The sequence below is a fragment of the Harpegnathos saltator genome, unplaced genomic scaffold (assembly GCF_003227715.2).
Source record: "Harpegnathos saltator strain DR-91 unplaced genomic scaffold, Hsal_v8.6 scaffold219, whole genome shotgun sequence".
Taxonomy (NCBI): Eukaryota; Metazoa; Arthropoda; class Insecta; order Hymenoptera; family Formicidae; genus Harpegnathos; species Harpegnathos saltator.
This window is the reverse complement of record NW_020230005.1, coordinates 469,190-482,887: the sequence shown is the minus strand read 5'-3', so window position 1 is coordinate 482,887 and position 13,698 is coordinate 469,190. Positions and strand designations below refer to the sequence as shown.

Here is a 13,698-nt window from a genome sequence, read left to right as displayed (position 1 = left end):
CGTAAATCTCTCGCGGCCGCTGAATGAGGCACGTCGTGATACAGTTTCATCGTCCGTACCGCCGAACCCTTTTTTTGCGACGCTTCTTTCACGTTTGACGCTCGATTCGACTGTTGTCCGCGCGGCGTGGGGGAGAGACTCCTCGGATATTGTACGGGACCGGGCGGGAGAATGCGTAGAAAAAGAGGCCCAATCCTGCCGGGGATATTGCACAATTGGATGTATCGTATTTTTCAGGTGGTTTACGTTTCAATTTGGCCGCGGGATGTGCGGGAGATCGGACGGGAGATCGGACGCGATTTATGTATACGAGACTCCATCGTCGGTCAGCGCGTGGTTCACGATTTCAAACAGGATCCAACGCGAGGATCTCTCTTCCCCGGCGACTCCGCCAACACTCACAGCCACTTTCGGGGGCGAATTTCAACGAGCGCGCGCGCGCGTGTGCTGCCTCAGAGTTCGTCGACTCGAACGAATTCAGCGAATCCGCAAGCGGATGTTAAACGCCGAGTTCGGAAGAGCGGAAAAGCAGGCCGCGCTTTGTTGCGCCCGGCGAGAGGGTGCGCGACGCGGCGGCGACCGGGGCGAAGTTGCAGAGCGGGGTGAAACGCGTCGGAATCAAACGGCAACCTGCGTGCCGCATCCGGAGGGGAGAGCAAAAAGAATTGGAAAAACGGGGTGCACGGCACGTGAGCAAATGCGCGCACAGGCACCACGCCGCACGCAGGACGACGCAGGAAGACCTCCTCGAGTATCCACTTCGCGTCAAAGGGCCTCCCCCCTTTTGTTCTGTCTCACTCGTCGCGAGCGTAGTAATCAACCCGCCGCGGCCGCCCCCGACGTCGCTTCTCTCCTCCCTTCGGCGCTTGTAAACAGAATCACCCTCTGAAAGGAGAATCAATTTCCCCGCGGGTGAAGAGGAGAGAAAGAGGGAGGGAGCGAGCGAGCGCGCGGCGGAAAGCTCTCGTGCTTCACCGGCGATTGGACTTGACGTTTTTCGCCCATTATCAATATTTGAGCGATGCTTCAGAGCGAAGAATTGATGGAATTCAGGGGCGAATGGGAGTCCGCGCCGGAAATGGCTATCGATTCGACGAGTTTCGCGCGACCCGCCGCACCGGTGGGTCTCTTCTTCTCGTCGGTCTCTCGCGCGGGGGAGTCCTCTCGCGAGGACTCGCGAGATCGAGAGGAGATCAGTGAGCGCGCGTGCACTGGAGTTCGCAGGATTTCGGGCTCGCGAGCGATCAACTACGAGCGAGCGAGCGAACGAGCGAACGAGCGAACGAGCTTCGTCTTGCGGGAATTACTAAATAGACGGCCGGAACGAGACGAGCGGTCGCGACGGTCGCGATAAATCAGGGGATGTTTCAGCGACCGGCCGGCAGTGCCCTGGCGCGCCAGCTAGAACGTCAGCTCTCGTAGAACATCGCGCTTTACGGCAAGACTGTAAAATGGCGCGAGATTACCGGGAGTCGGGCGTTACCGGGCGTAATTTCCTCATAAACGTCGAAATGAAATAGTTACACTCGGTCGAGCACCTAAACCCTCCGGCTCGAGCCCTAAGGTAAATACGCCTAATTCCGAACGCGCGCCGTTCAGGGTAACTATGACGATCGTTCGTCGTAATTTACGACTCGCGGGGTTCAGGGCCGCGCGCGGCCGTTGGAGGCGCGTTGAGAGCTTGAAAATTCTTTTTTTTTTTTTCTCGTTTTCGCAGCGGGAGCCACGAGCGCAAGCTGCCACGATGACCGACGACGAATCTAGAGCGTGTGTCAAAGGGTGGTTGGGGGGAGGGGGGGGGGAGCAGAAAGGGATCTCGTCCGGTGAATCGCCGAAAATCTGACGTCAGAGGCAGATGCGACGATTTCCAAGGCCGTGTTTGTGCCGAGGTTCGCCGCGCGAATTTCACGAGAATGCAACGCGGATCGCTTCGTCACACGTCCACACGAAACCTTTCGCCTTTCTCTTCCACCCTCCCTTCCGCCCTTCGTCGGGCCTGACGCAACGGTGGTTTATTCCCCGTATACGGGTGTATTGCGAATGCAACGGCGTGACGTCATTGTGCGAGCACATATGTGATGTCTCGGCCCTATGCGTGTACCCACGCGGTGTCGCCTATTGTGATCCTTCCTGGCTGGATTAACCGAAATCAATGAGCCGATGGGGGGGCAGCTGCGAGCCAAATAGGATCCGCTCGCCGAAAGCCTCGGATTAGGCCCGCTGCCCCCGCAACGATCCAATCGCGAGTAATTGATATTTGTTTTCACGCGCAAATATTTTTGCTCCGTGCCGGTAGATTTCTCGTTCATTCGCGTTTATTCGCGCGAGCTCTCGCGAGACCTGCGATTTCTCGGGAATTTCCCGCTCCGCAGGCGATTTCGCCGATTGTCCCGCGACGAAAGTCGCGGATAGATCAATTCTACCGCGATAGATCTCACACGCGTCGAGCAAAGGGAAAATTGAAATCGTAAATGGGTACTCAATGGGTACGATCTCGCCGTCGCTCCTGTCACATTCACCCGCCCGCCTCTGACACACGAGTCACCCCTAAATCTGCAGTTTGGCTTGAGATTAAAGCCGTTTTTCATATCGTGGCCGGTGTTACGACCGATGGCGCTCGAAAAATACCCGGACGGAACAGATAAGCCTGAGCTTTTTTTCCGAGTCATAACGCTAACCGAACTGTTTAATATCGTATTTGTCTCGCGAAATTCATTCGAAGCGTTCGCGGAAGTCGTTTATCCGAAAGATAAACGCACCGAAACACGGCATTAGTTATGCGCAATTTGGACATCTCATAATATCGACGGCAGGTCCTCTCCCTGAATTATTCGACTCGTGATTGAAAGTGCTGCTATTAACGGGACGTTTTATCGCGGCGTACGACCGACATTAATATTTATTGGCGCATTTGCGAGAAATTTCGAGCGGACGTGCTCTGCGACGCGGCGGAAATTCGATAAACTTCGTTCCATTATAACTGTCTTCGCCGCGAAAAATTTATTCGCCGAAAGGAGGATTTGAGGGGAATAATTTGCAAGCGCGCATCGGAGTACTCCACGCCGTCGGAGCTCCCTGGATGCTTTAAAAGCATCATCGTCCCATGCTCTCCGACCAGCCCTAGCAACGCTATTGATTTCCTACATCCCCCTGCGAGAACTATCTCGCAGAATTTACCCTCTTTCGTGGAAATGCGCCCTGCGAGATCATGAAACTCACGCGCGTCATATAATAAAGCAACCCCTACGCCTTTGTCGCATAATAACGCTGTTGTTGCGCGCAGAATTGTAGCAATAATTAGAGAAAAGGTAAAAGTGCCTCTTCTTTTAATGTGCTTCGTCATTTTGTAGAATTTTTTTGTAGAATACGAGAAATTTTATGTAGATAATCGTATGTGAATATAAAATGTTATGTAATGTAATAATTAGTAATAATTGATTAACAGGAGTAACAATTGATTATCGGACACAGTGTGTGATCAGTAGGAATACAAAAAGATGTGACAGATATACATGTAGAAAATATGTGTTTGTATAACATTGGCATACAATATTTCGAGAATACTTTTCCGACAAGTTGATCGAGAGAGATATATTAATGTTTATGTTAACAGATTTTAATAGAATTTATATTAACAGAAGAGAGAAATTGATCATCCGAAAATATCAAAGCTATACATAGAGATAAAGAGTTAACGATAAAACAAGAGTTTCCGGAGTTATGAGTGAACAAAGTTAAAATTTTCGACGCTAAGCTTAAAGAGGAATGTGAATTAAAATCTCGTATTTCCCACATTGCGAGTCGCTATCAATGCAACTTGCACAAATACTCATGTGCTACATTGTATGACGCGACTGGAATTCTGCTGCATTCTACGATGTTCTGCATTGATTGCACTTCATTACGCTTGCTTCATTTCATTGCGCTTGCGATGCGATTAATATTCATATTTTAACGGCGTTTTAACGAATTTCAGCGGTGTCGATAAAACATGTTTTGATTTATGTCGAAACAGAATTTCTATGAATTCGTTTGTTAACGACGGCCACGAGATCGGACTTTGTGAATTCAATTAACAAATATTCAAACTCTCGCGAAACACTCGGGCACTCCCGAAACACATTCGCGCGACGTGATAAATTCCGATGTTGTAGAAACACACTCGCGAATCGCGTACAAAACTTTGCGAACCGAAAACCGATTGCGAAATCAATCAACCGTACGCGACCGAAATAATCGAGAGTAGCGTGAGTTCTTCACGCACGATGGCTCCGCGATTTCTCAGCGAGTATCGCTTCACGATACTTTTATGAAAACAACTCCGCCATTCTTTTGCAAAGACAGCTCTGCCATTTTTAATGCAGTCTATTCCACATTATTTTCGTGGAAATCGCTTTCGAAACGAATTTTTTTACGAATTTAATTCAACGATAAATGTCTAAAAAACATAATCGCGACATTAACATGTAACTTCGAATAATAATTATAATTTACATAATAGCGCGCAGAAAACCGGAAGTAAGAAAATTTCAGTATTATAAGTCGCATTAATTCGTGCAAGCGAGTTTTATAAATTCCCTCTATCTAAAAAATTTTTCCTACCACATTTTAACTTGTGAGAATCCAATTTTCTCACTCACTCCAAAATAATGAAAGTCAAAATCGGCCAGTTTACAGATGTGGAACAAAAAGGCAATTTCGTTGATTAGATTTATGACCTTGACTCAACAAACAGGTGCGCGTGAACAGAGCGAGTTAACCCTTCGCGATCGTAATTCAACGATTTTTATTCCGACTATATCTCGGCTTTCGACCGCGAAGGGTTAAGGGAAGAAGTATAGAGAATAAGTCTGTGAAACTACCTTCCAGTAGACTCCGCTCGGCTCGAACCGGATTCTCCGGTACGGCATCCGCATTCACCGGAACTTCTTTGCAGTGCGGACCCACAAGCTCTGGCCACGAGTCTGAAACCGAAAGCAGTTTTCTTAATTGGTTAGCAGTGAAAAGAGGTAACTCCGCGATTATTCGAGAATACAAAGTTAATCGGTAAGGAAGCATCGAGATTCAATAGTGTATTTTTTCTTAAAAAAAAAAAAAAAAAAAAAAAAAAAAAAATGATAAAAGAGAAATATGATGGCCACCCCAAAAATTTTGTACTGCTCTTGTGCTGACAATGACGGCAACATGTTGATCGCACACGCGAAGTATTGTAACTGATTCCATACGTGCTCTGAAGGACTCTGAGTATAGTTTGATGGTCGAGTAATAAGCATATGTAACGACTCCCTCTTAGTTACAATCATGGCGGATGATAAACATTTTCTGTCGTTTTATCAAACATGTAATCGGCCTGTCATCGATAATGAAATGATTTAAGCCGGCATTCGTACAGTCTGTCGTTATTCGATAAATAATTATAGCTATAAAAATCTCTGGTTATTCGTTAACTCGTCAGTGTTATTGGTGAGACATTCGATCAACTCGTCAGTTGCTAATGATCTCGATTTGAACATTCTTGCCTTGGTTCCGTCTTCGACTAACTCTCAAGTCCTAAAAATGCTTTCTTAAAATATCGAACGATATTTTGGGGGCATCCCGTGTGATCGTAGACGTAGCCGTAACCGTAAGCTCTTATCTATATTTCCGCGACGCGAACACGAGTTCTATCTGGAGAACAATGCCTACGGAGCGGAACGAGTCACAGAATGACGTTTCCGTCGTGCACTTATAGCAGCGCGATATTCTAGAAATCCGTACGGGGGTCTTAGGAGAGCGGGCTCGGCGCGCTCGGATAGATTTGACGCGACCTCGCCGCGTCGCGTCGGCGGCTGATGCATCGGGATATACTTTTGCCTCCGGTAATTGACAGCAATACACGTGCCCGACATCGCGGAAATAATCCAACGTCGCGGCAGGCCACGTTCGCAGGGACGAAAAATTGTAAATCGAGCCACGAAATCGATGATAATGCAGGCGCCGCCGAGACGTTTATTCTTACTCAGAATCTGAAATGTGTATTCGCGATAGCACGTGCGCGCGAGACACGTGACCGTTTTTCACGTTTACCCAGCGTGGCAGCGTGCGCTGCCTCGCGATGTCGACGACAAAACGGTCCAGGAAGACGACTCTTCCGTCATATGTACGCACGTGCACTTCACAAACCTGACGCGGCCGCTAAACACGAGTATCGATGTCTTCGTGTGCGACGTCGTACCGCTTGAAAAATACTCCCGAGGTCTCCGTGCATCTCACATTTTTCCACGCTTCCACAATTCATAATCTTGGACGATATATCGTACACGTATAATCTCTCGATAATACCTCCACGTTTCAACCACACATGAGTCACCTATACCGTTCTCTCTCCCTCTCCTCTCTCTCTCTCTCTCTCTCTCGTCTCTCTTTCTCGGTCGCAATCACGGCTCATATCGTTCGTCGACATTCTCGATCGACGCTCTCATGATGAACCCCGCTGATTCTTTCGTCACTTATTAGACGTTTCGTACGGCGCAGGGCAGCGCAGCAGGAGCCGCGGAACGTTGCCGGGGATTCACCGTCCACCTTGGGATCCCGTTCGAGCGCATAAGTAACAAGGCGCGCGGGGCGCGCGCAAAAGAATTTCGAGATGCGCGCGTACGTAAATTCCGCTGTTTACGGTCTATCGGGGGATACTTACTCGCGAGGAACGCCGGCACCCCCATCGTGCGCGCACGTGTGCACTCTCCACGACGCTTCCGCCTGCTCCAGGTACGCTCCCGTGGAAGTATGCCCGCGCAAATATTTCGTCGGCTTTACCACGCGACTCGACGGCGGCTTTAACGGAAAACCCCGCCCGCGATCGTCGGCTGCTTTTCCTTCGCCTTCGCTCCTCCGCTCCGTGTGCTGCGGAGCCGATTTTTCGCGCTCCAGTATCCGAGCCGGGGCGGCAGGCCGGGAGGTCCGCATAATATCTCCATTTGCCGGAGCGACGATGTCGGCCGCGGCCGCTCGGTCGACCGGCGACGCGTTTATTTACGAGGCGAGCATCGCAGTTAAATCGCAGATAGCAAGGCAGATTTGCCGCGTTGACAACAACAACCGATGCCACTCGCCACGCTAGGAAGAACGCGCCGCGGTCCCTTCAGAACCGGGCCAGCACGAGATGCTGCAGGAAAGGAAGAGAGAGAGAGAGAGAGAGAGAGAGAGAGAGAGAGAGAGAGAGAGAGAGAGAGAGAGAGAGAGAGAGAGGAAGAGAGAGAACAGTGCGAGACCGGTCGAGTGTTCTAGACTGTCGCGGGTGAGACTTGGCGATCGTAATATCTGACCTATCAGTTCGCGAGAGAGTCGCTCTGTAATCCCGCGGACGTCCCATCACGATACGGCATCTCTCAGAAAGAATCTCAGGCGTCGATATGTAACGTAACGTCCGGCGAAGTTCGCTGCACGACAAATGTCGCAAGGCCGTTCGTCGACTCGCGCGGTCGCGCTCCGGCGTCGAGACGCGTCCTCTCTCTCTTTCTCTCTCTCTCTCTCTCTCTCTCTCTCTCTCTCTCTCTCTCTCTTTCTCGGTCTGTCGTGGAGTGGTTGCTTTTCTCACAGAGGAATACAGAGAGGCAGCACGATATAGCACTCGATTCGCAGGTTACAGCTGATCCTCTCGGTCCTCCTTGCGATCGATCGCATCGATTGATATCGCAATGTCTCATCTCGACAAGTAACGAGAAGTTAATCCCTTCTTTGGTGAGGTCGTCGAAGGGAGCTTGATGTCTTGCTTGAGAGCTTATCGTTGCATCGAGTGTCTTAAGATTGAGTCTAGCGTTTAATATCACGAGGTACAATTTGTACACCTGGCTGCGATGTAAAGGGACAGCAGGGACTCTTTAAGACGGGTCTGTACGCAAACGTTAGATGCGCGTTGCTCCGATCGCTTCGTGTACCGTTACGCTGCGTTGAGCTCGGGCTCTCCTGATGGTAAGAGCTGATGGTAAGAGTGGCCTACGCGTAGGATCGGGACGCGAGCGGAGGGCAACGACGAGAGGGAACGGCGACGTTCTTTTCGATCTAATTAGGTGATTTCCGCGTGAGTCAGCGGCTCGTCCCGTTGTAATTCCGACGGCTCTGTCGGATTACGGAGCCTTGCAACACCCGCGTCAAATTTGTCCCGCTATTTGAGAGTAAAGCACACTCAGGTACAGCAACGGCTTCGCCGACGGGAAATTCACGTGAAACGTGCGTGCGGCAACCGCAATATATACCTGCAATCGAACGGACTATCGGCGAGTGTTTCCTGCGAATGACAGCCGGCGTTACATTATCGAAATTTTGAGAAATACCGGCGCAAGCCACGAACCGCGGCATCGCCGCCCGGAAAATCCGACGTCGACAGTGCGGTCGAACTTGCGAGCCTTCTCGCTCCAGCCGTTCAATCGCGATTCCCCACCAAGGTCTCGACCGCGGAGCTCGACCTTGGCACAGGAGCAGCGCGATGACCGTCTGACATGTCGCGAAGGCGTATGTCGGGAAGACCGGGGAAGAAACGATCTCGCCGCGCAGTGGACGAGGGAGAAAGTGTAACCGATCCCGAGAGTTCGAAATCGAAAGTAATTTCCTCGGTCTCGCTCTTTCTCCGCCTCCTTTCTCCTTTCTACGGGAGCCCACGATCATTCTTTCTCCCTGACCGGGATTCAGGTCAAGTTCACTGTCTGCTCGACACTGTCTTTCTCTCTTTCTCATTTCACTTTCTCCCCTCTCGTCACCCTGCCCTGCGCTCGTCTTCTCTTCCTCACTCTCTTCTACTTTCTCTTTCTCTTTCTCTCTCTCTCTCTCTCTCTCTCTCTCTCTCTCTCTCTCTCTCTCTCCCTTCCGTGGTACACACACAAATACACACGTAGACCACTCGATCCTCGCTTTCTCGGCACTTATGCAAGAGGCATTACACCATCGCGGCAATTTCATTCGTACGTCGTGACTCTTGCCGTCGAACATGGCCCGGCGAGTTATTATGTCAGTGTCAATGGCACCGATCCGTGAGAGAAAGACCGACAGTTAGCGGGTACCAGTTATGTCGTCGCCGTCGTCGTCGACGTCGCCGTCATCGTCGTCGTCGTCGTCGTCGTCGTCGTCGTCGTCGTCGTCGTCGTCGTCGTCGGCGCGGTTCGCTGAACCGAATTCCCCTACCCCGAGGCCCGATGAGGCAAGGTGAACCAAGGTGAGCCGAGGTGGATACATCGTCTCGGATATCCCTCGGGCATCTCGCAAGGGCCCGGCCGGCCGTGCTTTACGGCTGCTCTCTTCTACTCGATGAACTTCTCTCCGTCGTAAATATGGACGATGCATAGTACGAATGTACGTACGGCCGACGGGCAGGAGGTACCAAGTGGAAGGGAGGGCGCGTGGTGTCGGTTAACTTCCTGGACGTCGCGAAGGTTTATCGGCAAACGCTGACAATTAACGATCCGGTCGTCCGGCGGATTTTTGTGCGTTTTTCGAGGAGGAGCGACGGAGGACGTGGACGATCGGACGAATTTTGCACGAGAGAGAATCGAACGTCTCTCTCTCTCCCTCTCTCTCTCTCTCTCTCTCTATCTCTCTATCTCTCTCTCTGTACAATCAAAGATGGGAGAATGGCCTCTGAGGATTTTCTTTTTTTCCTCTTCGGTCATGGAGAAGAGGAAGTGACGGTAGGCTGTTAAAATAACTCATGACATCAAAATACGTCAGTCTTAATCCACTTAACAAATGGACCATCGTTCCACAATTCGACGGTCGCGCATATGCGTGCGCGCGCGTATGTGTGTATGTTTTGAAACGTTTTGTAGTATACGCGCGTCCCCTCTAATCGATCTCGATGAGATCATCTTTAAAACGAACCTTTCGCGGAACGTGAGTTCGATTCTGTAGAATCTCCCGACCTTCACGCGGTCGATTAATAACCACGCGGAAAGAGCCGGGGGAACGAACCGAGGTGGGAATAACGTTACTACGCTGCGACATATGAGATATCCTTTATGACGATCGCTGAAAAAAAGGACTACCTCGTCCCTTGACGCGAATGAATGGAGGTACAGATTCGACGAGGCAGGATTTTCGCAGTAACGACCTTCTCGGAACGATCAAAACATAGCCGGGTTTTTCGGCCCGCCGCGGATTTACCGTCGCGCGTGTTCATCGACGTAAAAGATCGATAGTGAGTCAGCGGTTTGGATCTCCAACGGCATCGACCAACGTTCTCGTGTCGGATTCGTCGGAGAAATCCTAATATAATTTCAGCGAGCTTCACGGCAACACAGTCGAGTGCGTTCGGAGGCGGAGGAATATAACGCGAAATATAACCGCGAAAATTCGTCGCATCATTATTCTCCTTTTCAGACACGGAGATTCGCCACGGAATATTCTACCGGGAAATATTCCAAAATTCCGCCGTCGCCGCATTATCGATGTTCTCAACGCGGAGCATGGCCGACGAGAGTGTAAAGTGTCACCGATCGAGTGTCGGACGGAAGACCCGTTCGGCGCGACGCGCAAAGCGCGAATGCGCGACGGCGAGCGCGGCGCGTCGCGTCGCGTCGCGGCTCCTGCTTTTATGCGCGCACGCGCTTGCGCATCGTTGCTCCTGCGGTGCGGCGACCGACGTGTTTCCTCCTCGTCCTGCTCGTCCGTCTGTCGTCGTGCTCGTCGGCCGGTTATCACGGTCGGATGGGCTACGCCGACGACACAGACGTCCAGGACAATCCGCGAGTCGAGCCGCGCGAGTTGAGCCGCGAAACGGACGGACGGACGAGAAACGTCGGACAAAAGGGATATCCTTCCATCTCGCACCGATACCCACGACGGTGTACACGCGTTGGTCCTGCGGACCGTGCCGTTGGTGGTCGAACGCCGAGAAAAAGGGGAAGAGAGGGGACGAAAAAGAGAAAGATGAGAAGCGTCCACACGGGGCTGCAGAGAGGGGCGGGAGAGACGAAGCGAGAGAAAGAAGTGACGAGAGAGTGAAAGAGAGAGAAAGGAAACGAAATAGAGTAGGAGAGGAAGCGCGCGAGAGGCGGTGAGAGGGAGCGAGAATGGAAGAAAAAGAGAGGATGCTCCGGTGTAGCCTGCGGGTACACATCGCCTCGCGCTCCCCCGCCAATCCGCTCGCGCGGCGTGGGGCGAGTTTAAGGTAGGGAGTCGCACGACGCGCACGGCGGTGGTGGCGGTGGTGCGCTGCGGCGGCGGCGGTGGCGACGGTGGCGGCGGCGGCGACGGCGGCGGCGGCGGCGGCAGCGGCGGCGGCGGCGGCGGCGGCGGTGGTGGCGGTGGCGGCGGCGGCGGCGGCGGCGGCGGCGGCAGCGGCGACGGCGGCGGCGGCGGCGGTGGCGGCGGCGGCGGCGGCGGCGGCGCGGCTGCCAAGGTATTTAAGGTACCGTGAACCGGCGGCGCACGAGTAGTTCACTTCTGTTCGGTGTGGTGTTGCGGTGATTTTGAGGGGCCAGCTAAAGAGAACGAGAGAGAGAGAGAGAGAGAGAGGGAGAAAAAGAGGAAAGAGAGCGAGAGAGAGAGAGAGAGTAAGCTCTGCGCTCGCACACGCTCGTCAGAGGGTGCGGGAGAAGAGCTCTACTCCGAACTCGGGTGAGAGTCGCACCTCGACGACGAGGTGCTGCAGGTGTCCCTTCCGAAGGACGATCAACCATCCCATCGCGGCTCCGCGACGGCACGCGAACAGGCACGTACACCGGCTCGCGTCTGACACGGTGCGAATTAATAAATCGCCGATCGTGCATCGAGAGGGGACCACGTCGTCGCGTCGAGTCATCAGGGTCGTCCGTCATCGACGACCGTGCTGGATAGGTAAGTGAGGATCGTGAGGAGTACTTAGTGTGCCGGTCCACCCTCGGTCGGCCGCCCAGGGTGGACAAGTGACGTAGCAGGTGCACGCCGTGCACCTCCGGGCGCGCGTCTCCTTCGGTGACACCAAGTGATCAAGATCAGTGATTTGGTTGCACGCGGCTGTGACGTCTCGCGACAACCTAGTCGTCGTCGTCGTCGTCGTCATCGTCGTCGTCGCCGCCGCCGTCGCCGTCGCCGCCGCTGCCGCTCCCGTCGCCGTCGTGATCATGGATTTTATGAACTGTGATTATGTGCTCCGCCAAGAGAACGTCTCGATCCCAAAGTGACCCGGAGATATGTGAAGGGGGAGATTCTTAGGGACTCGCGCAGAGATTCTCTAACATCCCGTTCGTCGTCCCGAGAGGGTTAAGAGTGACGTCTCCGCACAGAGCGAGGTCTGTGCTGCTGGTGATAAGATTCGTTTAATCACGTGCGATTCCCGTTTATCGCGGAGGACGCGTAGACCTTTTCACGCGAAGCAGGGAGAAAGATGCACATGTCCTCGACTTGGCGCGCGCATATTTAACACATTCTAGAATTATCTTTCATTTAAGTCCAACATACTTGTCGTGTATGTCGTGTTGCTGCGAAATTTTGGCAAAAGCCATGATTGCGACAAGTCTTTCACCGAATACTTCCTACGTCGCGAGGTAGTACTCGCGAATATGACGAACCGTCTCGTTGCGCGAGTTTCAGTCTCCCCCCACGAGCGAAGGAAAAAAATCCAGGACGACTGTCTCTTCTCTGTCACGATCCGCGCGAAGATGGACCGGAACCGTATCCCGCGAGTCGAGTCAAAGAGGGCCGGTCGCCGCGCCGGTGTGCCTAAATAATTCAAGGCGGCGTACAATAGGTATGCGTGTCGACTTGCAGCCGCGAAGGATAGACGGACGTGCGCGAACACCTCGTACAATTAAGAGACAGTGTCTGAATACCGAGTCGAACACCAGCGATGCGTGAATACCAAGGAGGTCTCCGTTTCAATCCGGAGGATATACAGGATCTCGAACATCCGCGACACATACACACACATATTCGGGAGATCGGAAGCAATGATCGCGCGTTCGCACGAGGCCGAAATTGCACGTCGAGAGTCCACGTAAAAGAATATCGAAATAATACATCGAATGACGCAGAAATTTCCCCCTTCGCCAAATCGACCGGGATTACGCGGCGTAAGATCCTCTTGAAAAATCTCCGGGAATGAGAGAGAGAGAGAGAGAGAGAGAGAGAGAGAGATGGAGGAGGGGAGGGGGGCGACACGGGTAAGATCCTCGCTTCTTCACGCGGAATCAATAGCCGTGGACATATCGATTCTCCCTCTTTGTCTTGTCTTTTTTTTTAAGACGGCTATTCGGGGAGAATTTAAAACAGGGCACTACACACTCGCGGTTCTACATAATGAGTCACAGAAATTCCGAAGGATCGGAATAATGTACCTCGCGGACGTAGCTGCTTGCGAGAGAGCGACACGCGCGCGCGCTAACGAAAGGAGAAGAAAAATGTAAACGGGAGGAATCTATGGAGCACACACGAGGGTCCCCTTTGTGTTATCCGTCGCGCCGTATTGCCGCGCTCTTCTTCTCCGATGACGATGAAGAGAGACGCGCGTGAATAAACGGGAAATTCCTGCGGTGGATCGAATTTCCTTCTCACCTCAATCCCATGGAAACGATGGCGACGATGACGGCGACGGTGGCGGTGATGGCGGCAACGGCGGCGTCGGCGGCGGCGGCGGCGGCGACGACGACGACGACGACGACGACGACGACGACGACTTGAAATTCTGCATGACGCGGCGTCTCATCCGAACACGTGCAACCGCTGTTGCGCGCTCAATGCTTGCTATTTTCC

General features: G+C 52.6%; 1 protein-coding gene across 1 annotated transcript in view; it reads left to right on the top strand.

Annotated features, from left to right (window-relative positions):
- Nucleotides 1-11,376: 11,376 nt before the first annotated feature.
- The window catches only part of LOC105190590 (titin), a 42,726-nt gene continuing 40,404 nt past the window's right edge, over nucleotides 11,377-13,698 (top strand). Inside the window, exon 1 of the mRNA XM_011153389.2 lies at nucleotides 11,377-11,805. The gene's annotated coding sequence lies outside the window, so the exon portion shown is untranslated. The remainder of the gene's footprint in view (nucleotides 11,806-13,698) is intronic.